Source organism: Alosa pseudoharengus, unplaced genomic scaffold (assembly GCF_046254945.1).
Source record: "Alosa pseudoharengus isolate Yale_2024_CS ecotype anadromous, Long Island Sound unplaced genomic scaffold, YU_APseudo_1.1 YU_APseudo_1.1_scf_2, whole genome shotgun sequence".
Lineage (NCBI taxonomy): Eukaryota > Metazoa > Chordata > Actinopteri > Clupeiformes > Clupeidae > Alosa > Alosa pseudoharengus.
This window is the reverse complement of record NW_027468663.1, coordinates 3,692,361-3,719,859: the sequence shown is the minus strand read 5'-3', so window position 1 is coordinate 3,719,859 and position 27,499 is coordinate 3,692,361. Positions and strand designations below refer to the sequence as shown.

At 58.1% G+C, this 27,499-nt stretch overlaps 8 non-coding genes and 2 pseudogenes across 8 annotated transcripts; all 10 read left to right on the top strand.

Moving 5' to 3' along the window:
- Positions 1 to 4,371: 4,371 nt before the first annotated feature.
- LOC143135525 (U2 spliceosomal RNA) lies at positions 4,372 to 4,579 on the top strand (annotated as a pseudogene).
- Positions 4,580 to 4,906: 327 nt separating this feature from the next.
- LOC143135617 (U5 spliceosomal RNA) lies at positions 4,907 to 5,020 on the top strand. Its single transcript, XR_012989055.1, has one exon. It is a non-coding gene; the product is annotated as a U5 spliceosomal RNA (small nuclear RNA).
- A 1,981-nt stretch (positions 5,021 to 7,001) lies between these two features.
- On the top strand, positions 7,002 to 7,194 carry LOC143135495 (U2 spliceosomal RNA). Its single transcript, XR_012988991.1, has one exon. It is a non-coding gene; the product is annotated as a U2 spliceosomal RNA (small nuclear RNA).
- Positions 7,195 to 7,516: 322 nt separating this feature from the next.
- On the top strand, positions 7,517 to 7,630 carry LOC143135615 (U5 spliceosomal RNA). Its single transcript, XR_012989054.1, has one exon. It is a non-coding gene; the product is annotated as a U5 spliceosomal RNA (small nuclear RNA).
- A 5,973-nt stretch (positions 7,631 to 13,603) lies between these two features.
- LOC143135497 (U2 spliceosomal RNA) lies at positions 13,604 to 13,792 on the top strand. The gene has a single exon (XR_012988992.1). It is a non-coding gene; the product is annotated as a U2 spliceosomal RNA (small nuclear RNA).
- Positions 13,793 to 14,115: 323 nt separating this feature from the next.
- LOC143135614 (U5 spliceosomal RNA) lies at positions 14,116 to 14,229 on the top strand. Its single transcript, XR_012989053.1, has one exon. It is a non-coding gene; the product is annotated as a U5 spliceosomal RNA (small nuclear RNA).
- Positions 14,230 to 16,232: 2,003 nt separating this feature from the next.
- On the top strand, positions 16,233 to 16,407 carry LOC143135526 (U2 spliceosomal RNA; annotated as a pseudogene).
- A 322-nt stretch (positions 16,408 to 16,729) lies between these two features.
- On the top strand, positions 16,730 to 16,841 carry LOC143135761 (U5 spliceosomal RNA). The gene has a single exon (XR_012989194.1). It is a non-coding gene; the product is annotated as a U5 spliceosomal RNA (small nuclear RNA).
- Positions 16,842 to 22,154: 5,313 nt separating this feature from the next.
- LOC143135524 (U2 spliceosomal RNA) lies at positions 22,155 to 22,346 on the top strand. Its single transcript, XR_012989017.1, has one exon. It is a non-coding gene; the product is annotated as a U2 spliceosomal RNA (small nuclear RNA).
- Positions 22,347 to 22,743: 397 nt separating this feature from the next.
- LOC143135613 (U5 spliceosomal RNA) lies at positions 22,744 to 22,857 on the top strand. Its single transcript, XR_012989052.1, has one exon. It is a non-coding gene; the product is annotated as a U5 spliceosomal RNA (small nuclear RNA).
- The last annotated feature ends 4,642 nt before the right edge of the window (positions 22,858 to 27,499 follow it).

Below are 27,499 nucleotides of genomic sequence, written 5' to 3'. Positions count from 1 at the left end.
GTTTGTCGGGGGAGGAGCGGGGCCGGTTGGAGGGCCGTTTGTCGTTGGAGGAGACCAGGGTGGCGATGGCTTCTCTTAAGGGTGGGAGTGCGCCTGGTTGTGATGGGCTGCCAGTGGAGGTGTATAAGACCTTTTGGCCCCTGGTGGGAATGGACCTCTTGGAGGTGTTTGAGGAGGGGTTAGCCACTGGGCGTCTCCCGGAGTCCTTGCGGACTGGGTGGGTGACCCTCCTGTATAAGAAGGGGCCCCGGGATGATTTGGCGAATTGGCGGCCCATCACCCTCCTGACGGCCGACTATAAGGTCTTGGCCAAGGTCCTGACGCGCCGACTGGGTGGGGTGTTGGGCACCGTGGTCCTTCCGGACCAGGTGTGTGGGGTCCCGGGTAGGTCCGCTGGACTGAACTTGGTCCTGGTTAGGGACGTCATCAGCTGGGCTGAGCAGCGTGGCCTTCCGTTGGCGCTGCTCAGCCTCGACCAAGAGAAGGCCTTCGACCGTGTTGCTCATGGTTTCATGTTTCGGGCCCTTGAGCACATGGGCTTTGGCCCGGTTTTCCTGGCCTGGGTGCGGCTTTTGTACGCGGGGGCCCAGAGTAGGGTCCGCATTAAGGGGCGCCTGTCGGGGCCGGTCGCGCAGGATGGGGGGGTGCGTCAGGGGTGTCCCCTTTCCCCCCTGCTGTACGTCCTGTACATTGAGCCTTTGGTGGCCCGTATCCGGGCCGACCCAGGGATACAGGGAGTCCGTCTCCCTGGGAGTGGGGGGGTGGAGGTCAGGGTCTCTGCTTACGCAGATGACTTGACCTTGTTTGTATCGTCACTGGGGAGCTTTGGGGTTGTTAGGGCTTTGCTGGACCGGTTTGGCTTGGCGGCGGGGGCGAAGGTCAATGTTCAGAAGTCGGCGGTGATGGGCTTTGGGCAGTGGGCTTCGCTGGATTTGTTTCCAGGGGGTTTCAGGGTGGAGGGACTGAAGCTTCGGATCCTGGGGGTGGATTTCTACCGCCGGGAGTCGGCCCTACGGAACTGGGATGGGCTCCTGGTGAACCTGGGTCGGCGGGTGGGGTTGTGGAGGACCAGGCCGCTCTCGTTGTCTGGGAGGGTGCTGGTCGTCAAGGCGGACATCTTGCCGTCCATCAACCACCTGGCTTATGTTTTCCCGGTCCCCTTTTTGGCTGGTAGGAGGCTGGAGAGGCTGGTGTTTGGGTTTTTATGGGGGGGGGGGGTTGAGCGAGTTCGCCGCAGCACGGTGTATCAGCCCGTAGTGGCAGGGGGCAGGGATGTCCCCTGCTTGCCGCTGAAGGCGATGTGCTTGCACGCTGCTTTTCAGGCCCGTCTGCTGAGGGGAGATTTTGATCACAAGGCGAGGTTTCTGGTGAGGTTCTGGCTGGGTTTTGCCTTTCGCCGGCTTCGCCCGCTGGAGCCGCGGGTGCCCTGGTCTTGGGACGCCCCCTGGCATCATGCCAGGGTGGTGGAGTTCATAGGCCAGAGGCAGTGGTGTTTTGAGGGGGACCTGGTGTTGGACCACAGGGGGTTGTACCGGGAGTGTTTGGGGCAGGCTTTCCCTGCTGGGCTGGTGTTGGGGCGCGATCGACGGGCGGTTGACTGGGGTGTGCTCCAGCCAAAGTCGCTGGGTGCTGAGGGGCGTGATTTGAACTGGCTGGTGGCCTTGGACAGGCTGCCGGTCAGGGAGAGGATCCACAGGTTGTGGGGTAGAGGGCATCCTCTGTGTGCAATGGGGTGTGGGGAGGTGGAGACGGTGGGCCATGTCTTTTGGCACTGCCGGGAGGCCTCCCGGGTGTGGGATTTGGTAGCGGCCTGGGTGGGGCCCCCAGTGCGGGGCCACCTGTCTCTGGACCTGGTCCTCTGGGGCTCGGGTCTGGCGGGACTCTCCAGGGAGGTTAGGACGGTGGTGTGGACTGTGGTGTCGGAGTGCAAGAGGGCTCTGTGGGAGCGCAGGGGGGCTTCGGTGCGGCTGCGTGCCCCTGCGGGGGACTCGGTGGGTGTTTTGCACAAGGTTAAGTGGAGGGTCTGGGGTTATGTGAGGGAGTGTGGTCAACTGCAGGGGGTGGAGGTGGCGAGGAGGGTGTGGGGCTCTCTGGCAGCGGAAGTGGAGTTGTAGGTTTCCTTTTTGAGTTTCCTTTTTTTTCCTTTGGGGGTTTGAGTTGGGAGTGGGTTGGTTTTCTTTTGGTTTTGTTGTTGTTGTTGTGTTTTCTTGGCTATGGTTTTTTTGGGGTTGTTTTGGGTTGTTGGGCTTTGTTTGATTGGGAGAAAGTAGGGGCTGGGGGTGGGTGGGGGTGGGGAGGGGCGGGTATGGTTTGTTGGGTTATTTGGTTGTGTCTGTTTTGTTTTGTTCTGTTTGTTTGAGGGTTTTGTTTGGGGGGTCTTTCTGGATGGTTTTTGTTTAGGATGACTTCTCTGTGTGTTCTGGCTTGTCCAGTATAGGATGCGACGTACCCCCCCAAATGTTAATTTAGCTTAATAATAGGGTGACGGGGGAGGCGGGAGTGACATATGTGGTGGTGGGTTGTTTTGTGGACATTTGTGTCTGGTTTGGTTGCATCTTGTGCTGTTGATTTCATATGTCATACCTTGTACTGTTGCTGCTTTGGTAAAGTTCAATAAAAAAAAAAAAAAAAAAAAATCTGTTCTTATCAACCAGGACTACCCGAGATGGCGACGGAGGTGACGGAGGTGACGGAGGAGCAGGCGATGGCTGTGGTGCCGAGGCATACCATGATGTTCTGGATCCCGGAGCTGCGGAGGGAGGAGTTTACGAGGGAGCGGTTTGGTGCCGAGATCGTGTTGGGGTTGCTGAAGGCGACGGACGAGGTGGTGCTATGCCTACTACCGACCGTGGTGGGATACAATGTGACCTTCCGGTCGGCGGTGGACATGTTGGTTGCAGTTCGGCGGTGGAAGGAGGCTGGGGAAGGTCTACGGGTCGGCAGTGTGGAGTTCGAGCTGCAGTTGAAGTTTTGGCGTCCGAAGAATACCGTGGTGGTCCAGGTTTTCAACCCCCACGTGCTGGAGGAGGATGTTCGGTGTTGGCTGGGGCGGTACTGCACGGAGGTGCCGCCAGGACGGCGTGTCGTGGACGCTAACGGCTTTTGGACGGGGAAGTGGTCGTACTATGTGATGTTTCGGCATGTGGGGAAACACCAGGTGCGGCCTCCTTTTGCCTTCATGCTGGGACCTGACCGAGGGAGGATTATCATTCCGGACTTGCCAAGTGAGTGTTGGGGTTGTGGGGGTCTGGGGCATTTGCGGAGTCAATGTAATGTGCTAGCTTGTTTGCGGTGTGGGTCTAAGGAACACCTGGTGAGAGACTGTAAGAAGTTGAGGGAATGTTCTTTGTGTGGGGCGACGGACCATCTTTTTGGGGGCTGTGGCAGGCGGAAGAGTTACGCGTCGGTATTGGTGAAGGGTTGTCAGTATTGTGGGGAGAAGGATCATGTGCCTGGTGCTTGTGCTAAGTGGAAGCGGTTCCAGGAGGAAGAGCGGCTGGCGCGCCTGCGGGGGTCTCCCACTGTGACGGTGATGATCTCCCCTGTGCCTGTGAGGGTGGAGACGGTGCCTGTTCGTGCGACGGTGACGGGAGTGAGTGGAGCAGAAGTGGCTGCGGTGTCTGTTGGAGGTCTGGGAGCGGGGCGGCTAGGTAGCAAAGATGGCCGCTCGGTGGCTACGGCTACGGCTAGGCCGCATGGCAGTCAAGATGGCCGCTTGGTGACTGGTGCTGGTGGGCGGAGCGTGGACGACTGGGCGGAGGCTTCTGCTTCCCAGGAAGCGGAGATGGTTGAGTTGGCAGCGACGACGTCAGGGGCAGTGAAGCGCCCCCTGCTGGACGGGAGTGGTGGTGGTTCGCCGGGGTCTCCGGTCCGCCGGTGCAAGGGGATGGGCGGGGTCTCTATCTCCAACAGGTTCGAGGCCCTGGAGGTGGAGGACGGTGGTGCGGGGTCCATGGAGGCGGAGGTGGCGGAGTCTAGTGGCGAGGAGGAGTCGGACGGATCAACGGACTCTGTGCGGGAGGGGATTGTTTCCCCTTCCCCCCCTTCTTCGGGGGACTTGCTTGGGTGGGATGAGGGTAATTTGAAGAGGACTACTGGGATGTTGGACTGATTGGGTTTGGGTGTTGTGTGGGGATATTGATGTTGCTGTTATAATTGGTTGTGATGGGGTGGATTAAAGGTGTGCAGTGGGTGGTTGTGTCAGTTTTGTGTTTGTGTGTCGTGACATATTTTTTTTGTTTTTGGCTGGGCCTGTGTGCCCGAGCTGACTCATGTACCTGGTTCTTGGGGCCTGCGTGCCCATTTCACCACAGCCTCTAGTCTCATCTTCACTTCCTTCTATATCTTTTGTGTGTTGTAAACTTTTGTGTGTTCATTTTTCAAGGCTGTTGGGTTTGTTTTGCTGCAATAAAAAGGAAAAAAAAAATCTGTTCTTATCAGTTTAATATCTGATACGTCCTCTACCCGAGGACCATATATTAATCTGATTTTTGGAACAGGGAGACGGAAGAGGGGCTTGCTCCGTCCGCTCCACGCATCGACCCGGTATTGCAGTGACTCCGGGAACGGTGCACATCCCTTTGACTGTGGAAGTAAAGAACCGACCAAGTGGAACTGACTGACTCTGATGAAATCCTCCTCGACAGACAGACAGACAGACAGACAGACAGACACAGCAGGAGTCCTCGCCAGGTCTTTTGGCCAACCGCGCCACCTCCCTTTTCGGCCCCTTTTGGGTTTTCCCGCCCTTTTACTCTTTTTTTTTTTTTTTTTTTTTTTTTTTTTTTAATTTAAAGGGGATGTTGATACTGCCGTCTTGTTGCCACTGGGCAACGCCTTGGAGTCACCCTCATGTCCACGACCGGCGCCGTTCGTGCTCTCCGACCAGCGTGCCCTGTGGCAGCCATCGCTCGGGTTTCTCTTCATCTCGTACAAATCTTTCGCCTTTTACTAAAGATTTCCGTGGAGGGGAACTGCCCCGAGTTTACGGTATTTTTGGAAGCTCTGCTTCGGCGGAGCTGCACCTGCCTGTCCAAAGTCAAGCGTCGTGGTGTTTTGTTTGGCGGCGGCGGTCGGCTTTTGCTGGCCCCGCCTCCCCCCGTAACCATGTGAGCGCGGGGGGCGTCGCTAGAGGGGCCGCCGGACCCCGTGCAGTTGTGGGGTATCGCTTCTCGGCCTTTTGGCTAAGATCAAGTGTACGCGCACGCGACGAGAAGGCGATGGGGACTCTGGGTCCACTACGATTGAGGAATACGGTGCGGTTCGTGATTCCGGAAAGGAGAAGGAAGGACGTGAAGCGGGAGTTTTTCTCGGACAAGGTGCTGCTGGAATGCTTGGACTTGGGAATTCAGGAGGTACTGTGTCTGCAGGAGTATCGGCCACAAGGTACATTTGATGTTACTTTTCGGACTGAAATGTTTTTTGAGTTGGCTAAGAAGAGGATTTGGGAGAAGAGGAATGCTGTGCTTTTGAAGGACTTTTGTTTGAAGGATATAACTTGTGCTGCTTCAGAGACTCATGTGTTTGTGCATATGTTTAATCCCTTTGTTCTGGAGGAAGACATTGTTTCGTTTTTGAAGAGGTACTGTGTGGATGTGCGGGAGGGTGCTAAAGTGACTGATTCCAGAGGGTTTTGGACGGGGAGAAGGCGTTTTAAAGTGCGTTTTAAGGTGGACGCTTCTCCTCCCCAGTCCTTCGCTTTGGGGCCAGACAGGGGTTACTTGTTTGTCCCTGGGAGGCCGGGGGGTTGTTGGAAGTGTGGGGAGCATGGACATGTTAGAGAGGACTGTAAAATAACCAGGTGCCGCCATTGTGGCTCTACGGAGCACATGGCAGCGAAATGTTTGGCTCCGAGGACCTGCAGCCTTTGTGGGTCTTCGGAGCACCTGTTTCGAGTCTGCCCAGGTCGGAAGAGTGCTGCGGTGGGTCGTGAAGAGTCTGAGGGTCGAGGACTGACGGACGTGCGGTCGGCTGCTGGAGAGGAGTCCCCGTTACCCCCCGGGGAGGCTCTTTAGAGGCTTGCTGGTCCTTTGTCTGTCGGTGGCCATGCGGTCGCTAAGATGGCGGCTAACGACGAGCAGGTGGTGTGCCGTGTGGTAGCGAAGGTGGTGGCTAGCGACGAGCGTGTGGTGAGTGCACATGGTGCTGCTGCTGAGAGGCCCCCTGATCCTGCCCCGGGGGGTTCATCTCAGTGTGCAGCTCTTTTGGCTGTTAATGTTGTCAGTGTGCTTTCTCCTAGGCCTACAGCTGATACCCCTAAGGCTGTGGCCGAGGAACTGTGTTCTGGTGTTCCTGTGTTTTCTCCTGGGCCTGCGGCGGATGCCCCCCAAGCTGTGGCCAAGGAGTCGAGTTCGGTTGACGTACGGAGCGAGTCGGTGGGAGTGGGTGCACCTGTGTCTTGGTCTGATTGCCCTTTCGACGAGGAGGTGGTAATCACGGGAGTTGTGCCAGCTGCGGGAAAACGCTCGTTGGAGAACGGTAGTCAAGAGGGGGCTCCAGTGCGCCGCCTCAGGATGGGTCCGACGGTGCAGGTGTTTAACCGGTTCACCCCCCTGGAGGAGGATGACAGCGATGACGACTATGCTGATATGGAGGACGCAGGTGCCGAGGCCGGTTCTGCGTTGGTGGCTGAAGGCGGGGACTCCCCGGATTTGCTTCTGGGGTGGGACGAGGACAATTTGAAGGCTACCACTGGTATGGTGGAGCCTAGAAATGATGACTCTTTGCTGTGATGTGTGTTTGGTGATGGGTATGTTCTTGTTGATAGTTTTGTGAATGGGCTGATTAAAGTCAAGGGACGTGTTATGGCCCTAGTACGCATGATTGTTTGATGATGGCTGTGCATTTTTTTGTTGGGGTTTTTGTGGCTTTGGTTGCCTGTACTGCTGGCTGTATGGTTTTGTTGGATGTGTATGGTTTAGGTATGGTATAATTTTTCTTTTGACGTCCGGTGGGCGTGTTTTCCTTTACTGGTGTTTTTGGTCGTCCAGGGGGACGTTTGTATGGTTTGACTCACGTCATGCAATAAATCATTAAAATATATCTGTTCTTATCAGTTTAATATCTGATACGTCCTCTACCCGAGGACCATATATTAATCTGATTTTTGGAACAGGGAGACGGAAGAGGGGCTTGCTCCGTCCGCTCCACGCATCGACCCGGTATTGCAGTGACTCCGGGAACGGTGCACATCCCTTTGACTGTGGAAGTAAAGAACCGACCCAGTGGAACTGACTGACTCTGATGAAATCCTCCTCGACAGACAGACAGACAGACAGACAGACAGACACAGCAGGAGTCCTCGCCAGGTCTTTTGGCCAACCGCGCCACCTCCCTTTTCGGCCCCTTTTGGGTTTTCCCGCCCTTTTACTCTTTTTTTTTTTTTTTTTTTTTTTTTAAATTTAAAGGGGATGTTGATACTGCCGTCTTGTTGCCACTGGGCAACGCCTTGGAGTCACCCTCATGTCCACGACCGGCGCCGTTCGTGCTCTCCGACCAGCGTGCCCTGTGGCAGCCATCGCTCGGGTTTCTCTTCATCTCGTACAAATCTTTCGCCTTTTACTAAAGATTTCCGTGGAGGGGAACTGCCCCGAGTTTACGGTATTTTTGGAAGCTCTGCTTCGGCGGAGCTGCACCTGCCTGTCCAAAGTCAAGCGTCGTGGTGTTTTGTTTAGCGGCGGCGGTCGGCTTTTGCTGGCCCCGCCTCCCCCCGTAACCATGTGAGCGCGGGGGGCGTCGCTAGAGGGGCCGCCGGACCCCGTGCAGTTGTGGGGTATCGCTTCTCGGCCTTTTGGCTAAGATCAAGTGAGAACGTGATGTGTGCGGGAGTAAATTTTGGGCCGGGCTTTCAGCCGCGGTTAAAGAACACGGTACGGATTGTGGTGGAGCAGGACGATGAGACGCGGAGGAGGATTGACCTGGATTATATGTGCACGGAATTGGAGAAAGTTTTTGGGATTACGGTGGAAAAAGTGTTTTGTTTCCAGGACTGCTTGACTTCGGGTTTTTTCGATTTGAGTTTTCGCACGTTAAAGGATTGTACTGATTTTTTTGGGGAATTTCAGCGAAGGAAGACCGAGCACGAGGTGAGGGGACTTTCTTTAATTCCTTTGTTTGGCCACGCGCTGAGGCCGTTGTATGTGCATATGTACAATCCGTGGGTAGAGGAGGGTGATGTTCTGGGGTTTTTGGGTCGTTATTGTTCGGAGGTGAAGGGAGGTTTTAAGTGCTTAAATAAGTTTGGGTGGTGGACTGGGAGGAGGCAGTTCTTTGTTCGTTTTCGAGAGGATCCACACAAGCCGGGGGAGCCTTTTTATCCCCCGGGGAGTTTTGCAATTGGTCCGGACAGGGGCTTCTTGACCTTTCCGGGCCAGCCGGTCTACTGCAGGAGGTGCGGGGCCTTAGGGCACCGAAAAGAAGACTGCGGGGGGAGGCAATGTCGGCGGTGTGGGGCTACTGACCACGAGGTCAGGGACTGTACGGCGCCCAAGACCTGTAGCCTGTGTGCTAGCCCGGACCACCTTTTCCGGGCTTGCCCTCGGAGGGGAAGGGTGGAGCAGGGCCTGCCTGTGAGGGACGGGGGGGATGGGAGAGCGCCTGGGACTTCAACATACGCTTCTGTGGTGTCGGGCGGCATACCAGGCCGACCGGAGGAGCAAACGGAGCATGGGCCAGGTGCTATTGCTAGCGTTAGCAAGGGAGCACATGGCGGGCCGGGTCCTCCGGCTCCCCCGGTGGGGGCTGACAGGCCGGGGGAGCGTGGACGGGAGGCAGACGGAGAGAGTGTCGTGGAGCGGCTGGAGGAGGTCGCGCCGGAGGAGGTCGTGCGGGAGGTGGACGTGCCTGAGGTGGTCGTGCTGGAGGAGGTCGTGCCGGCGACGCAGGGGCTGGAGGTCGCTATGCTGCCTTCCTCGGCAGATCTACTTTCCCTTCCAGCATCGGCGGAAGGCGTGGTGGCGGCTGGAGTGGAGGAGGTCGTTTCGGCTGGCCAAGGGAGGCCGCATGGCCAAGATGGCGGTGGTACGGGTCTTCCTCGACGGGTTGGTGCGGCGGTCCAGCAGGCGCCTCGGGAGGTGGCGCCACCTGGTGGTCAGGAGGGGCCTCGCTGGAGTGAGGATCTGGAGGCAGAGAGGGAGTTCGTGGAGTCGGTGCTGCCAGTGGACGTAGAGATGTCGGAGGCTACGCGGGCGGTGAAAAGGGCGGCGACCACAGCGGACGAGTCTGGCGCGGCGATGAAAGTGAAGGCAGTCGAGGTGGTGTCGGCTCCTGCCCAGGAGGCGCCGCAGGTTTTGCTGCCTGGCTTGGACCCTGCTCCTCTGCTTGGGGGCGGGCTGGGGGTGCAGCAGGCTCGCGATCCGGCTGAGGCTCTACTGGACATACTGGACGCAAAGGTAGCCGACTATGGGCAGCAGTCTCCTCCGCTGTTCCCTTCCTCTCCTTCCTCAGGGGGCGATTCGTCGTCTCCGGCGGGGGCCTTGGAGGGTGCCAGCGGGGGCGAGGAGGGGGAGTTTGTGCCGGGGAGCCAGAGCCCGATGCCGGACATTAAGAGGAATGTGCCTCAGCGCGGTCGTCCGCTGCCGGGAAGGGAGACTGATGGTGGGGGATCCCGTAAGGTATGACATTGGTGATGTTGATGATGATGATGTTGTGTCATGTATTGGACTGGTTATGGGGATGTGGGGTTGGGGGGGGGTTGGGGTGTGTTTGGAGGGGGGTTGCTTTGTCTTTGTTGGGATGTGGGGTTGTTGTGTATTTCTATGTGGGGGGGGGAAGGGGAGGGTGGGGGGGGTGCAGTGCGGGGAGGGGTCGGAGGCACACTGTTCTGTGGTTGCAGGAAGGCTACTTATGCGGGGAAGGGGCCATGGAGGTCTCGGTGAGGGGATGGAGGGGCGGTCCTTTTTTGGTGGGGTTTTGTATGTGGGGAGGGGTTTTCCTTTTCTCCTTTCCTTTTTATGGGGGCTATGATGGACTGTAGGTTTGTCACTGTTAACGCACGGGGTTTACAATGTGGGGTGAAGAGAAGGACCTTTTTTTCTACTTTGGTGGGGATGGGGGGGGACGTGGCGTTCCTCCAGGAATGCCACGTGAAGGATGTGGAGGATGGGCTTTTGTTTTCAAGGGATTGGGGGGGCGGGCCATCCTTCTGGGGAGCGGGGAACGTCCGTGCCGATGGAGTGGGAATTGGTTTTGGATCACGGGAGGTGGAGGTAGAGACTGCAGTGTGTGTGGTGCCAGGGAGGGTGCTATGCATCGACTGCCAGTGGAGGGGGGTTAAACTGAGATTAATTAATGTGTATGCACCTAGTGTCCGGGGGGAGAGGGGGGGTTTTTTCGCTGGTTTGGCCCCATTACTGACCAGCAATAGGACTGTGGTGATGGGGGGGGATTTTAATGTGGATGTGGGTGAGCGGGCGTGGGAGGGGGAGGAGCTAAGGCAGCTCTGTCGGGACTTCAAGCTGCAGGATGCGTATAGGGTGGTTGGGGGGGGGGAGGGGGGGCAACTTGGAGTAATTCGAGGGGGGTGAGGAGGAGGCTGGATTACGTGTTTTGTTCTGAGGGAGTGGGGATTGGGGGGTGTGCCGTGCGGCCCACGTGGGGCACGGACCACTGTGTGGTGGAGGTGGGTTTAAGTTTGGGGATGGGGGCCAGGCAGGTGCCACGGTGGCGGTTTAGGGGGGACCTGCTGGGGGATGGGGACTTTTGCAGGGCTTTCCGCAGGGAATATAGGAGATGGCGGACGGTGAAGGTCTTATTTCCTTCCCTCACGGCCTGGTGGGAGGAGGTGAAGGGGAGGGTGGAGGGGTTTTGTAAGGGCTGGGTGGGAAGGCGGAACAGGGAGGCTCGGGAGGGGGTACAGGCGGCGTCGAGGGAGCTGCAGTGCCTGTGGGGTAGGGTAGTGGGGGGCGGGGAGGTGGACAAGGGACGGGTGAGGGAGCTGGAGGGGCTCATCAAGGACTTTTATCTCCAGCAGATAAGGCGGCTGGAGGTGCAGGCGGAGGTGGAGGAGAGGGAGCAGGGGGAGCGTCCATCAGGATATTTTTTTAGATCGGTGAGGAGGAGGCAGGAGAGAGTCCGGATGGACGGGTTGGTGGGGGAGGGTGGGGTGGAGACCACGGTGGAGGGAATGAAGGGGGTGGTGGAGAGGTTTTATGGGGTTTTGTTTGACGAGCGGGTGGGAGATGGGGGGGAGGTTGGGGAGTTCTTGGGGGGGATAGGCCAGACCTTGCCAGAGGAGGAGAGGGACAGGCTGGAGCAGCCGGTGAGGCCCGAGGAGGTGTGGGAGGCGCTTGCCTCCATGAAAGCGGGTAAGGCTCCAGGGAGTGATGGGCTCACGGCGGAGTTTTTTAGGGGGTTCTGGGATGTGGTGGGGGAGGATGTGGTGGAACTGGTGTCCCAGCTTTGGGAGCAGGAGAGTTTGTCTGCCTCCATGAGGGTGGGGCTGGTTACCCTGCTTTTTAAGAAGGGGGATCGGAGGGAGGTGGGGAACTGGAGGCCCATCACCCTGTTAAACGTCGATTATAAGCTTATGGCGAAGGTCCTGGCCAGGCGCCTCACGACGGTCTTGCAGTGGGTGGTGGAGGAGGACCAGACGTGTGGGGTGCCTGGCAGGTCCTGTAGCCTGAACCTGGTTTTGACTCGGGATGTGGTGGAGTGGGTAGAGGAGCGGCGTCTTCCCCTGGCCTTGCTGAGTCTAGACCAGGAGAAGGCGTTCGACAGGGTCAGCCATGAATTTTTGTTCGGGGCTATGCGTCGCATGGGGTTTGGGCCGGGGTTCATAGGGAGGGTGAGGGCGCTATATGAGGGAGCGGGGAGTAGGTTCTCCATCAATGGCTCCTTTACGGAGCTGGTGGCGCAGAGGGGGGGCGTGAGGCAGGGGTGTCCCCTCTCCCCTTTGCTTTACGTCCTCTACATTGAGCCTCTGGTAGCCAGGCTTAGGAGTGATGAGGGGGTGAGGGGGGTGCATTTGCCGGGGGCAGCGGGCAGGTGTGTCAAGGTGGCAGCCTATGCCGACGACGTGTCGCTCTTTTTGACGTCGGAGGATAGTTTTAGGCGGGTAAATAATATTTTGGGGGGTTTTGAGAGGGCTACAGGGGCGAGGGTTAATAGGGGGAAGTCTAGTCTGAGTTTTTTTGGGTCATGGGCGGGTAGGAGGGAGGGGATGGGGGGTTTTGGGGTGAGCGAGGGTAGGGTGAAGGTGTTAGGGGTATTTTTTGGTAGGGAGGGGAATGCGAAATTTAATTGGGACCAGAAGGTGGTGGCGGTGAAGGCGAGGTTGGGCATGTGGAGGGAGAGGGGGTTGTCACTTTCGGGCAGGGTGATGGCCCTTAAGGCAGACATCCTTCCGATGCTTAATCACCTGGCCTATGTTTACCCGTTGCCGCCAGCGTGCGCCCGGGCGCTGGAGAGGGAGGCGTTTGCCTTCGTGTGGGGTGGGAAGGTAGAGCTGGTGAGCAGGGCGGACATGAGGCGGGAGGTGGGGGAGGGGGGTCGGGGGGTACCCTGGTTCACTCTCAAGCTAGCGGCTTTGTTCGTGGCTTTCCAGGCGCGGGTGGTCATGGGGGAGTTCAACCACATGGCTGTGTTTTTGGCCCGGTTCTGGTTGGGCTTCGCCCTGCGGCGGCTCCGGCCGCTGGAGGCGATGAAGCCGTGGTCCTGGGAGCAGCCGGGACATTATGCCGTGGCTGCTAGGTTTGTGGCGCGGCGGCCGTGGGCTCTGGAGGATGGCCTGATCTTGAGACATAGGGAGCTGTATAGGGAGACGGTTAGCCGCACCCTGTTGCTGGAGCCAGCTAGGGTGGACAGGCGGCCTGGGGTGGATTGGGTGCAGTTGCAGCCGAGGGAGATAGGAGGGAGGGGGAGGGACTTGAACTGGCTGGCGGCGCTGGGTAGGCTCCCGGTGAGGGAGCGGGTGCACAGGTTGGGGGGTGGGGGGACGGCTTTGTGTCCCGTCGGGTGTGGGGAGGAGGAAACCGTGGACCATGCCTTATGGTCATGCAGGGGGGCGGCAGGGGTGTGGAGGAGGGTAAGGAGGTGGTGGGGAGGATGGACGGGGAGGGTCCTCACGCGGGACCTAATTCTGTATGGGCAGGGTTTAAGGGGATGGCAGGGGAGGAAAAGGCTGGTGGTGTGGAGCATCATCACAGCCTTTAAACTGGCCCTCTGGGACTGGAGGGGGGACTGTGTGAGGAAGGTGGTGCCCAGGCTGGAGCCGGAGAGGGTTTTTGGGATTGGGTTGGCAGGGGTGGGTAGGGAGGTGAGGATATTTAAGGGGATACATGGGGAGGAGGAAACGAGGGCGGGGTGGGGGGGATTGCCCAGGGTGGGGGTGGGTTGATTTTTGGGGGATTGGGCAGGAGTTTTTGCGATGTGGGTGTTGTGGTGGTGGGTAGTATAAAGACCAGTATGGTTTGTTGTCAAAAAACAAAAAAGAAAACAAAAAAGATGGTGTAAAATGTGAATGACCATGATACTGTATGTACTTGCTTATGTTAACAGGCAAGGGGCCGGTTTAGTTGTGTTTTTGTTTTGGTTTTGGGGTCTGGTTGGGGGTGGGTGGGGTTTGTAGTGTGGTTTTGTTTGGTCCCTGAGTCTGGCTTATGTTTGTATGATTTATGATTTGTTAATAAACATTATTACGGCATCTGTTCTTATCAGTTTAATATCTGATACGTCCTCTACCCGAGGACCATATATTAATCTGATTTTTGGAACAGGGAGACGGAAGAGGGGCTTGCTCCGTCCGCTCCACGCATCGACCCGGTATTGCAGTGACTCCGGGAACGGTGCACATCCCTTTGACTGTGGAAGTAAAGAACCGACCCAGTGGAACTGACTGACTCTGATGAAATCCTCCTCGACAGACAGACAGACAGACAGACAGACAGACACAGCAGGAGTCCTCGCCAGGTCTTTTGGCCAACCGCGCCACCTCCCTTTTCGGCCCCTTTTGGGTTTTCCCGCCCTTTTACTCTTTTTTTTTTTTTTTTTTTTTTTTTTAAATTTAAAGGGGATGTTGATACTGCCGTCTTGTTGCCACTGGGCAACGCCTTGGAGTCACCCTCATGTCCACGACCGGCGCCGTTCGTGCTCTCCGACCAGCGTGCCCTGTGGCAGCCATCGCTCGGGTTTCTCTTCATCTCGTACAAATCTTTCGCCTTTTACTAAAGATTTCCGTGGAGGGGAACTGCCCCGAGTTTACGGTATTTTTGGAAGCTCTGCTTCGGCGGAGCTGCACCTGCCTGTCCAAAGTCAAGCGTCGTGGTGTTTTGTTTAGCGGCGGCGGTCGGCTTTTGCTGGCCCCGCCTCCCCCCGTAACCATGTGAGCGCGGGGGGCGTCGCTAGAGGGGCCGCCGGACCCCGTGCAGTTGTGGGGTATCGCTTCTCGGCCTTTTGGCTAAGATCAAGTGTACGCGCACGCGACGAGAAGGCGATGGGGACTCTGGGTCCACTACGATTGAGGAATACGGTGCGGTTCGTGATTCCGGAAAGGAGAAGGAAGGACGTGAAGCGGGAGTTTTTCTCGGACAAGGTGCTGCTGGAATGCTTGGACTTGGGAATTCAGGAGGTACTGTGTCTGCAGGAGTATCGGCCACAAGGTACATTTGATGTTACTTTTCGGACTGAAATGTTTTTTGAGTTGGCTAAGAAGAGGATTTGGGAGAAGAGGAATGCTGTGCTTTTGAAGGACTTTTGTTTGAAGGATATAACTTGTGCTGCTTCAGAGACTCATGTGTTTGTGCATATGTTTAATCCCTTTGTTCTGGAGGAAGACATTGTTTCGTTTTTGAAGAGGTACTGTGTGGATGTGCGGGAGGGTGCTAAAGTGACTGATTCCAGAGGGTTTTGGACGGGGAGAAGGCGTTTTAAAGTGCGTTTTAAGGTGGACGCTTCTCCTCCCCAGTCCTTCGCTTTGGGGCCAGACAGGGGTTACTTGTTTGTCCCTGGGAGGCCGGGGGGTTGTTGGAAGTGTGGGGAGCATGGACATGTTAGAGAGGACTGTAAAATAACCAGGTGCCGCCATTGTGGCTCTACGGAGCACATGGCAGCGAAATGTTTGGCTCCGAGGACCTGCAGCCTTTGTGGGTCTTCGGAGCACCTGTTTCGAGTCTGCCCAGGTCGGAAGAGTGCTGCTGTGGGTCGTGAAGAGTCTGAGGGTCGAGGACTGACGGACGTGCGGTCGGCTGCTGGAGAGGAGTCCCCGTTACCCCCCGGGGAGGCTCTTTCGAGGCTTGCTGGTCCTTTGTCTGTCGGTGGCCATGCGGTCGCTAAGATGGCGGCTAACGACGAGCAGGTGGTGTGCCGTGTGGTAGCGAAGGTGGTGGCTAGCGACGAGCGTGTGGTGAGTGCACATGGTGCTGCTGCTGAGAGGCCCCCTGATCCTGCCCCGGGGGGTTCATCTCAGTGTGCAGCTCTTTTGGCTGTTAATGTTGTCAGTGTGCTTTCTCCTAGGCCTACAGCTGATACCCCTAAGGCTGTGGCCGAGGAACTGTGTTCTGGTGTTCCTGTGTTTTCTCCTGGGCCTGCGGCGGATGCCCCCCAAGCTGTGGCCAAGGAGTCGAGTTCGGTTGACGTACGGAGCGAGTCGGTGGGAGTGGGTGCACCTGTGTCTTGGTCTGATTGCCCTTTCGACGAGGAGGTGGTAATCACGGGAGTTGTGCCAGCTGCGGGAAAACGCTCGTTGGAGAACGGTAGTCAAGAGGGGGCTCCAGTGCGCCGCCTCAGGATGGGCCCGACGGTGCAGGTGTTTAACCGGTTCACCCCCCTGGAGGAGGATGACAGCGATGACGACTATGCTGATATGGAGGACGCAGGTGCCGAGGCCGGTTCTGCGTTGGTGGCTGAAGGCGGGGACTCCCCGGATTTGCTTCTGGGGTGGGACGAGGACAATCTGAAGGCTACCACTGGTATGGTGGAGCCTAGAAATGATGACTCTTTGCTGTGATGTGTGTTTGGTGATGGGTATGTTCTTGTTGATAGTTTTGTGAATGGGCTGATTAAAGTCAAGTGACGTGTTATGGCCCTAGTACGCATGATTGTTTGATGATGGCTGTGCTTTTTTGTTGGGGTTTTTGTGGCTTTGGTTGCCTGTACTGCTGGCTGTATGGTTTTGTTGGATGTGTATGGTTTAGGTATGGTATAATTTTTCTTTTGACGTCCGGTGGGCGTGTTTTTCTTTACTGGTGTTTTTGGTCGTCCAGGGGGACGTTTGTATGGTTTGACTCACGTCATGCAATAAATCATTAAAATATAAAAAAATCTGTTCTTATCAGTTTAATATCTGATACGTCCTCTACCCGAGGACCATATATTAATCTGATTTTTGGAACAGGGAGACGGAAGAGGGGCTTGCTCCGTCCGCTCCACGCATCGACCCGGTATTGCAGTGACTCCGGGAACGGTGCACATCCCTTTGACTGTGGAAGTAAAGAACCGACCCAGTGGAACTGACTGACTCTGATGAAATCCTCCTCGACAGACAGACAGACAGACAGACAGACAGACACAGCAGGAGTCCTCGCCAGGTCTTTTGGCCAACCGCGCCACCTCCCTTTTCGGCCCCTTTTGGGTTTTCCCGCCCTTTTACTCTTTTTTTTTTTTTTTTTTTTTTTTTAAATTTAAAGGGGATGTTGATACTGCCGTCTTGTTGCCACTGGGCAACGCCTTGGAGTCACCCTCATGTCCACGACCGGCGCCGTTCGTGCTCTCCGACCAGCGTGCCCTGTGGCAGCCATCGCTCGGGTTTCTCTTCATCTCGTACAAATCTTTCGCCTTTTACTAAAGATTTCCGTGGAGGGGAACTGCCCCGAGTTTAGATCACGTGTGATCTATCGTTCGAGCGATTGCGTTTTGATGGCGACGTCAAGGAGGAGTGGGCCGGCCAGTCAGGCGCGGCTGAAGTATACGGTACGGTTGGTGATGGAGGACTCGGCGGAAGTAAAGGGAAGAGTGACTCCGGAGTATGTCATGGATGCTTTGCTGGTGGATTTTATGGGGATTTCTTTGGATCGTTTGCTTTGCCTACAGGACTTTTCTTCAGTTGGATTTATGGATTTAAGTTTCAACACGCTGGCGGATTGCACCTTTTTTTTCGGGGAGTTTAATCGGAGGCGCACGGAAGACCAGGTGAGGGGCGTTTCACTTATTCCATTGTTTGGTCATGCTTTTACCCCTTTGTACATCCACTTGTACAATCCCTGGGTGCCGCTGGAGGTGGTGACTGGGTTTTTGTCGAGGTACTGTGGGGCTGTGAAGGGGGGTGCGAAATGTTTGAACTCCAGAGGGGTTTGGAATGGGAAGCGGCAGTTTCAGGTGAAGTTCAAAGAAGATCCGGAGGACCCTGGGTCCTTTCTACACCCCCCGGGGGTTTTTAGCCTGGGCCCGGATAGGGGCTTCTTGAGCTACCCGGGGCAGCCTGTGTATTGCAGGCGGTGTGGGCAGAGGGGGCACACAAAAACAGACTGTTTGGGACAGAACTGCAGGCGGTGTGGGACTCAGGGGCACTTTGCAAGGGACTGTACCGCTCCGAAGACGTGCAGCCTGTGTGGGAGTGGGGTGCACCTCTTCCGGGAGTGTCCGACCCGGAGGAGGACGTTTGCGGAGGTGGTGGGGGATGGGGACCGGCGTGACGGGCCTGAGGAGGAGGGGGTCGAGAGGCCGGCGGAGCAGGCTGTGGTGGAGGGTGCTGGAGCGGTGGAGGCGGCTGTAGTCGGCGGAATCCTTTCACCGGAGGCCGAGGTGGTGGCGGCGATTCCGTCGCAGGACCTGGTCACCCCTCCCCTCAGTTTGTTAGTGGGGGAGGCCGGCGTGGCGGAGCAGGAGCTGGGGAGAGGGGTCGGCGTGGGCTTGGGTGGCACGCCTAGCCTAGCTAGCCTGACTAGCTCGGCTGGACAAAGGAACCTGCCGCATGGCACGGGGGGGCCTCCAGAGCTCCCTCTGGTGGACCCGGGGGAGGGTGCGCCTTACAGCCCTGTTTTTTTTTCGAATGTGGGCTTCGAGGTGGAGGGCCTGAGCCCTCTGCCGGGGTCCCCATCTTGGGCCGAGGATATGGAGCAGCGCGACATGGAGGTGGGGGAGCCCAAGGCGGTCAAGCGGCGGTTGCCGGAGGTGTCGGAGGCAGACGGATGGGAGACGACTGCGCCGAAGGTGCAGGCGGTGTCGGGTGCTGATGATGGGCGGTTGTCGGGGGAGCAGCGCGATGCCGAGGTGAGGGGGGAGGTGGACCTCTCCCCGGGTCTGGACGGGAGGCGGCTGGACGAGGACGTGGTCCAGGAGACGCCGGAGTCGCAGCAGGTGGAGTTGGCGGGGCCTGTCTCTCTCTCTGTGCCGGCGGCGCCTGAGGAAGCCCAGTCTCAGGTGTATGGTGCGGAGGTGAGAGGGGGTGCAGTTCTGGCGCAGGGGTCGGGGGAGCCGCCGGAGTCGCCGGGGCCCCTGAACCGGTTGGTTCGGGGGGGCAGGCCAGTGGCCCCCCCGGCAAGCAGCTTCTCTCCGACCGGGGATGAGCCTCTGCCGCTGCGGGGGCCGATCTTGGAGCCGGAGAGGGTTTCCGCTGGGAGTGCTGGACATGGCAGTGGACCGAGGGGCAGGGACCAGAAGGGGAAGGTGGACCAGCCCTGATTGCTCATGCTGTGTGTGTTATGTGTGTTGGGTGGTTGGTTTGGCGGGCGGGTTGGGGGGGGATGTGGGTTTTATTGCTGGACTGTTTAATGAAGTTTCTTTCTTTGAATGTCAGGGGTCTGAGGGAGGGCAGAAAGCGGGGTGCTGTTTTTGGGTTTCTGTCTTCTTTGGGGTATGATGTGTTTTTTTTACAGGAATGTCATTTGAGGGATGAGGGGGATGGGAAAAAATTTAAGGAGGAATGGGGAAGGGGTCCTTCTGTGTGGGGGGTGGGGGGGGCGCACGCTGATGGGGTGGGTCTTCTTTTTGGTTCATGGGGTTTTGTGGTGGAGGTGGTGGTGTGTACGGTGCCAGGTAGGGTGCTGTGTGTAGACGTAAGGGTGGGGGGGGTGGACCTGCGTTTGGTGTGTGTTTATGCCCCAAGTGTGAGGGGGGAGCGGGTGGGTTTCTTTGAGGGTTTGGCTCCGCTGCTCTTGTGTAATCGGATGGTGGTGGTGGGGGGGGATTTTAATGTCTGTTTGGATAGGGGGTCTGGGGGAAGTGTGGAGCTGAGGCAGTTATGTAATGATCATGGGTTACGGGACGCCTTCAAGGTTGCCGGGGTGAGTGGAGGCGGGGCTACGTGGAGGAACTCAAGGGGGGTGGAGTCCCGCCTGGATTATCTCCTGTTCCCTCGTGGTGTGGCGTTGGCGGGGTTCCGGGTTATCCCGGCCTGGTGTTCCGATCACTGCGCCATCGGGGTGGAGGCTGACCTGGGGGAGGGGAGGCGGGTAAGGCCGAGGTGGCGATTCCCCAACCGACTTTTGGAGGGGGAGGAGTTCCGGGAGCAGTGTGGAGCAATGTTGAGGGGGTGGAGGGCGAGGAGGGCCTTGTACGGGTCCTGGGTGAGCTGGTGGGAGGCTATGAAGGGGGGGGTGGCGGCTTTCTGCCAGGCATGGGTGGCAGAGGAGAACGCAGAGAGGAAGAGGTGGATAGCGGAGGTCTCCCGGGAGCTGGAGGCTCTATGGCCCAGGAGGGGGTGCCCAGAGGTGGAGGAGAGGGTAGAAGTTTTAAAGGGGGAAATGGGTTTCTTTTTTGAGGGGCAGGCGAGGAGGTTGGAGTTACAGGGGAGGGTGGCTGCGTGGGAGGACGAAAAGCCTTCCCGTTTTTTCTTGCAGTCGGCGAGGGTGAGGCAGCAGCGGGTGGAGTTGAGGGGGTTGGAGGGCAGCGATGGGCTGGTGACCGCTCCAGCCGAGATGGCCGAGGTGGCGGCCCAGCATTTTGAGGCGCTTTTTGTGGAGAGGAGGGGGGAGGAGGTGCTGGCTGGGGCTTTCCTGGACAGCGTGGAGGGCAGGGTGGGGGAGGAGCAGCGGGCTGCCCTGGAGGAGCCTTTCTCCGTGGCAGAGCTGGAGGCAGCATTGCTGTCAATGAAGGCTCGTAAGTCCCCAGGGGGCGACGACCTGACGGCGGAATTTTTTCGGTCTTTCTGGGGGGTTTTGGGGCCTGGTCTGGTGAAGGTGTGGGGGGAGGTCTTAGTGGGGGGGTCCCTCCCTCCCTCCATGTTGGTTGGGTTGGTGACCCTCCTTCACAAGAAGGGGGACACGGCCTTACTCCGAAATTGGAGGCCGATTACCCTCCTCACGGCCGATTACAAAATCTTGGCGAAAGCCATGGCCGTGAGGATGGGGGAGGTGATGGCCTCGGTGGTCGGGGAGGACCAGACTTGTGGGGTCCGGGGGAGGTCCTGCGGGCTTAACCTCTCGCTGTTGCGGGACGTCATGGCCTGGAGTGGGGACAGGGGCCTGCCTTTGGCAGTTTTGGGTGTGGACCAGGAGAAGGCTTTTGATAGGGTGAGCCATCATTTCCTTCTCCTGGTCCTGGAAAGGATGGGGTTTGGCCCAGGTTTCTGCGGGTGGCTGAGGCTGCTCTACAGGGGCGCGGGGAGTAGGGTGGGGGTGAATGGGGTGCTATCCCGTTTCTTTTTGCAGGCCGGGGGGGTGAGGCAGGGGTGTCCCCTCTCGCCGCTCCTTTATGTGCTTTACCTGGAGCCACTGGCGGCCTTTGTCCGGCGGGACCAGGTTTTGAGGGGGGTGCACGTGCCTGGAGGTGGGGGGGTTGCGGCCAAGGTGGCGTTGTACGCTGACGACGCCACCCTCCTGCTGACGACGGAGGCTGGCCTACGGCGGGCGGGGGAGGTGCTGGAGCTTTTTAGTCGGGCGACGGGGGCCCGAGTGAACCGGGACAAGTCCTCCATCTTGTTCTGGGGTAGTTGGGCAGGGAGGGGGGATGTGCCAGGGGGGTTCACTGTGGCGACGGAGGGGCTTAAGGTTTTAGGGGTGTGGTTTGGGAAGGGGGACGATGCGGCATGGAATTGGGAGAGGGTATTTGAGAAGGTGCGGGGGCGCCTGAACAGGTGGAGGACGCGGTATCTGTCCCTGTCTGGCCGTGTGGCGGCGGTGCAGGCGGATGTTTTGCCGCTCATCAACCACCTGGCGGTGGTGTTCCCGATGCCTTTCCTCTGGGGTAGGAGGCTGGAGAGGGAGGTTTTTACTTTCCTTTGGGGGGGTAAGACAGAGTGGGTGAGTCGGGAGGTGATGTATCGGCGGGTGAGGAGTGGGGGGAGGGGAGTGGCGTGCATCCCTGATAAGGCGATGTCGCTGTTTGCCGCCTTTCAGTGCCGCTTGGCACTGGGGGATTTCGACCACAAGGCGGGGCTGTGGGCAAGGTACTGGCTGGGCTTTTCATTAAGGAGCCTTAGGCCCCTGTCCTCGTCAGAGCCTTGGACGTGGGTGTGTCCGGATTACTACCGGAGGGTGGTGGAGCTGCTGAGGAGGAATAGGTGGGCGCTGGAGGGCCGTAGGGTGGTGGATCACCGGGCCCTCTATGCGGGCTTGATGGAGAGGAGGTGGGGGGAGGACGCAGAGAGGGCAGTGGCGGCGAGGGGGGTGAATTGGGGTGCCATCCAGCCCTCTGTCTTGAAGGGGGAAGGGAGGGACCTTAACTGGTTGGCGGCGCTGGGTCGGTTGCCTGTGCGTGAGCGCCTGTACCGGCACGGCATCAGCCGCACGTCTCTGTGTGCAGTGGGGTGTGGGAGGGAGGAAACGCTGGATCACACCTTTTGGTCTTGTCCGGGAGCTAGGGGGACTTGGGGTTTGGTGGAACAGTGGTGGTGTGGGTGGGCGGGGCTGTCTCTCACAGCAGAGATGGTGCTCTGGGGGCGGGGTTTGGGGGGCCTGAGGGAGGGGAAGAGGGTGGCTTTGTGGGTTTTAATTTCCTTTGTGAAGTTGGCCTTGTGGGATTGGAGGAGGGGATGTGTCAGGAAAAAGACGCCGGCTTTGGCGCCACATGTGGTGTTTGGGTGGTTTTTGGGGAAGGTGGGGAGACATGTCCAGGAATATATTCAAGTGCATGGGGTTGAGGAGGCCAGGGAGGTTTGGGGGGGGTTGCCAAGGGTGGGGGTGGGCTAGCGGGGTATGTATCTTTTGGGCGTTGGTTATGATGATGTGTAAATAAAGGGGTGGGGTTTGGTGGTGGTTTTGTGTTGTTTTGTGGTTTGTGTATGATTTGATGTTTTGGTGTAATAAACGAATATAAAAAAAAAATCTGTTCTTATCAGTTTAATATCTGATACGTCCTCTACCCGAGGACCATATATTAATCTGATTTTTGGAACAGGGAGACGGAAGAGGGGCTTGCTCCGTCCGCTCCACGCATCGACCCGGTATTGCAGTGACTCCGGGAACGGTGCACATCCCTTTGACTGTGGAAGTAAAGAACCGACCCAGTGGAACTGACTGACTCTGATGAAATCCTCCTCGACAGACAGACAGAGAGACAGACAGACAGAGAGACAGAGAGACAGAGAGACAGAGAGACAGACAGACAGACAGACAGACAGACAGACAGACAGACAGACACAGCAGGAGTCCTCGCCAGGTCTTTTGGCCAACCGCGCCACCTCCCTTTTCGGCCCCTTTTGGGTTTTCCCGCCCTTTTACTCTTTTTTTTTTTTGTTTTTTTTTTTTTTTTTTTTAATTTAAAGGGGATGTTGATACTGCCGTCTTGTTGCCACTGGGCAACGCCTTGGAGTCACCCTCATGTCCACGACCGGCGCCGTTCGTGCTCTCCGACCAGCGTGCCCTGTGGCAGCCATCGCTCGGGTTTCTCTTCATCTCGTACAAATCTTTCGCCTTTTACTAAAGATTTCCGTGGAGGGGAACTGCCCCGAGTTTACGGTATTTTTGGAAGCTCTGCTTCGGCGGAGCTGCACCTGCCTGTCCAAAGTCAAGCGTCGTGGTGTTTTGTTTGGCGGCGGCGGTCGGCTTTTGCTGGCCCCGCCTCCCCCCGTAACCATGTGAGCGCGGGGGGCGTCGCTAGAGGGGCCGCCGGACCCCGTGCAGTTGTGGGGTATCGCTTCTCGGCCTTTTGGCTAAGATCAAGTGTAGCGGCTCGCGCACGCGATTTTGAAGGCGATGACGTCGTTGGACGAGACTGTGCCGGCCACTGGGGTGCGGCTGCGATATTCTGTTCGGATTGTACTGGGTTCCAGAGCGGAGGTTCGGGAGAGGGTGCACCTGGGATTTCTCATGGACGACATTTTGGACAAGGTTTTTGGTTTTGGTGAGTCCGCGTTATTTTGTGTTCAGGATTTTGCACGGGCTGGGTTTTTTGATATCACCTTTTTTTCGGCGGCTAGTTGCCACAAGTTTTTCACAGACTTTTTGAAGGCGAAGGATAATCCTGTTTTGGCTGGCCTTACGGCAGTTCCTTTGTTTGATAGCGACAATGTTTTAATTACGGTGCACATGTATAACCCTTGGGTGGACACGGAGGAGATATCTCTTTTTTTGGGCCGTTTTTGTTCATCAGTTCGAGGGGGTACGAAGGTGCTCAACTCCTGGGGGGTCTGGAACGGAAAGCGCCGTTTTTTTGTGCGTTTCAAGAGGGACGTGGAGGGGAGGCCTGTTTATCCCCCGGGCAGCTTCCAGATCGGGCCCAACCGGGGCTTTTTGTTTTTCGCCGATATGCCGCAGCAGTGCCATAGGTGTGGGGGCCTGGGGCACACGAAGGCTGACTGTTTGGGGTTGGTGTGCCGTGCCTGCGGTGGTATCGGCCACGGACCGGCCGAGTGCAGGGTGCCGAAAACGTGTAGCCTGTGTGGGGCCGGTGAACATCTTTACCGGGATTGCCCAGGGAGGAGAAAGTCATTTGCTGAGGTGGCGAGGGCCAGCGCTAGCTCCGGGCTAGCTCCTGGGCCGCATGGCTTGGGGGCTACCGCTAGCTCGGGGCTAGCTCCCGGGCCGCATGGCCTGGGGCGTTCGTCACAGCGCCATCCGGTGGCTGGAGGGAGTACGGCGGCTGTGGAGGAGCTTCCGGGTCCAGGGTCGACGCTTGGTCTCCCCCTGGTGGCGTTGGAGGCGGAGGTTTCGGCTGACGCGAGTGATCCGGGGGTTCCAGGCGCCTACGTGCTATGTCATATGGAGGAGACGGCGATGCTGCTATCAACGCAGGACCTGCTCTCTCCGCCTGACTTGTCGGCCCCTGAGTCGGGGGATGACGGTCCCGAGGGTGCGGAGGGGATGGAGGAGGACCGAGGTGGTGCCAAGCGTGTGGCTTCCGAGGAGGAGTGGAGTGTCCAGCCGAAGCGGTCGAGGAGCAAAAAGAGCCGGGCGACTCGTCCTCCCCCGGAGGAGGTGCTCGACACGTCCGACGAGCAGGAGGAGCAGGCCATGAGGTCGGTGGAGGGAGTTTTGGGCCAGGACGTGGCTCAGAGCGTGGTGGAGTCGGTGGACGCAGTGGCCGTGGACAGGACCCTCGTGTGGTCACACTCGGATGTCGAGGACGATGGTGGTGGGGTGAGTGGTGCAGCGACAGCAGTCATGGGCACTGGGACTGAGGGTGTGGGTGGGGGGAGGGTTGGGGAGGGGGGGGGAGGGGGGGGGAGTCAATTGCCGACATCAAGGAGTGGGAGTTGGGTGCCGAGGGACTGGACGGGGGGTGGTGAGGGGTGAGTTTGGGCTCTACTTTTATTATTTCATATGTCTGTGGGGTTTAAGTTTTGTTCATTGAATGTACGGGGGATGAGGGATGGGGGGAAGAGGGGTTCTGTGTTTGCTTTTTTGGGGACTTTGGGGTTTGATGTGTGTTTTGTTCAGGAGTGTCACTTAAGGGATGAGGGGGATGTGCGGGTTTTTCAGGGGGGGTGGAGGTGGGGGCCATCTGTGTGGGGGGTGGGGGGGGCTCACGCAGATGGGGTGGGGATTCTTTTTGGTTCTGGGGATTTTGAGTTGGAATCAGTGGTGGGGGTGGTTCCGGGTAGGGTGTTATGTGTTGATGTCAGGGTGAGGGGTTTGGATTTACGTTTAATATGTGTATATGCTCCTAGTGTGAGAGGGGAGAGGGTGGGTTTTTTTGAGGGTTTGGTTCCTTTGTTTTTATGTAACCGGGTGGTGGTGGCGGGTGGGGATTTTAATGTTTGTTTGGAGAGGAGGTCGGGGGGGAGTTTGGAGTTGGGACGGGTGTGTGGGGATCTGGGGCTGCAGGACGCCTTCAAGACGGCCGGGGTGGGTGGGGGCGGGGGAACGTGGAGGAATGCGCAGGGGGCGGAGTCTCGCCTGGACTACCTCTTCTTCCCGCGTGGGGTGGCCCTGGCAGACTTTCGGGTCACGCCGACATGGTGTTCAGACCACTGTGTGGTTTCGGTGAGAGCTGACTTGGGGGGGCTGGCCCGGGTTCGGCCTCGGTGGAGGTTTCCCAATGGGGTGCTGAAGGAGGAGGGGTTTAAGGTTGGGTGTGGGGATTTGTTGGGGACACTGAGGGCGGGCAGGGCTGGGTTCCCATCTTGGGCTGTCTGGTGGGAGGCATTGAAGGTGGAGGTGGCAGCTTTTTGTCAGTCCTGGGTGGCAATGGGCAACAGGGACCGGAAGCGCCGCATGGGGGAGGTTTCCCGGGAACTGGAGGCTTTGTGGCCTAGGTTGCAGGGGGGCGGCTTGGTGGTGGTAGAGAGGGTGGAGGAGCTCAAGCGGGAGATGGGGTCCTTCTTTGAGGCCCAGGCCAGGCGGCTGGAACTGGAGGCCCGGGTGGCTGCCTGGGATGACGAGAAGCCTTCTCGTTATTTCTTGCAGTCGGCCCGGGCTAGGCAGAAAAGGGTGGCTATGCTGGGGTTGGAGGGTAGGGGGGGGTTAGTGACTGGCGCCTCCGACATGGCTGAGGTGGCGGCGGATTTTTATGAGGAGCTCTTTTCTGAGAGGCCAGGGTCTGAGGAGTTGGCGGAGGCATTTCTGGGTAGCCTGGAGGGGAGGATGGGGGTCGCTGAACGGGCAGGTTTGGAGGGGCCCCTCTCGTTGGGGGAACTGACGGCGGCTCTTAAAAGCATGGCCGCCGATAAGTCCCCTGGGTTGGACGGGCTGACCCTGGAGTTCTATCGGGCTTTCTGGGGTATCTTGGGTCCTGGGTTGGAGAGGGTGTTGGGGGAGTGTGAGCGGGAGGGCTCTCTGCCCTTTTCGATGAGGTCTGGACTAGTAACCCTCCTGTTTAAGAAGGGGGAGTCGACGAGGCTGGCCAACTGGAGGCCAATCACTCTCCTGGCTGTAGATTACAAGATCGCTGCGAAGGCCTTGGCCTTGAGGCTGAGGAGAGTGATGGCCTCCGTAATTGGTGAGGACCAGACCTGTGGTGTAGGTGGGCGGTGTTGTGCGCTGAATCTTGCTCTGCTCCGTGACGTAATTGCGTGGTCAGAGCAGAGGGCGTTGCCGTTGGCTCTGCTGAGTGTGGACCAGGAGAAGGCGTTCGATCGGGTCAGTCACCGATTCCTTCTCCTGGTCCTGGAACGCATGGGCTTTGGTCCTGGGTTTTTGCGGTGGCTCCGGCTGCTCTATAGGGGGGCTGGGAGCAGGGTGGCTGTTAACGGCGTTATGTCTCGCCTGTTTCCCCAGGCCGGGGGGGTGCGGCAGGGGTGTCCCCTGTCGCCCTTGTTGTATGTGATGTACCTAGAGCCGCTGGCAGCCTTTTTACGTCGGGATCCGAGAGTGAGGGGGGTCCACATGCCGGGAGGGGGGGGAGAGGAGGTTAAGGTGGCCCTTTATGCGGATGACACCACCCTTCTTCTGACCTCTGAGGGTGGGTTGCGTAGGGCAGATGAGGTCTTAGATCTCTTCTGCAGGGCGACTGGGGCACGGGTGAATAGGGATAAGTCTGGGGTTATGTTTTTTGGGAGTTGGGCGGGTAGGACGGATGTCCCGGGGGGGTTTTCAGTGTCTCAAGAGGGGTTGAAGGTGTTGGGGGTTTGGTTTGGGAGGGGGGACAATGCGGCCAGGAATTGGGCACTGGTGTTCCAGAAGGTGAGGGAGCGGCTGGCCAGGTGGAAATCCAGGTACTTGTCTCTGTCGGGGAGAGTGGCTGCGGTACAGGCAGACGTCCTGCCGCTGATTAATCATTTGGCGCTGGTTTACCCTTTGCCTTTTCTTTGGGGTCGCAGGTTGGAGAGGGAGGTTTTTTCTTTTGTTTGGAGGGGGAAGGCCGAGTGGGTGGCGCGGGAATTGATGTACAGGGAGGTGGGGAGGGGCGGTCGGGGTGTTGCGTGTGTCCCTGTGAAAGCCCTGTCTATGTTTACTGCTTTTCAGTGTCGCTTGGCTGTGGGGGACTTCCGGCACAAGGCGGTGCGGTGGGCGAGGTTTTGGTTGGGCTTCTCGGTGAGACATCTCCGGCCCATGACCTCGGCTGAGCCCTGGTCGTGGGGGGGGCCTGACCATTACCTGAGGGTGGCCGAGTTTTTTGTCCTCTTGTTTTCAGGTCTAAGCAGCTGTCTTCTCCTTGGAGTTCCTTTTAAAAACATCAAGCCCAGGTAAGCGCTGTTTAGCTCCTTTTTATTGTGTGGTTTTTAGTTTGTTTTAGCTAAGCTTGTTAGCTT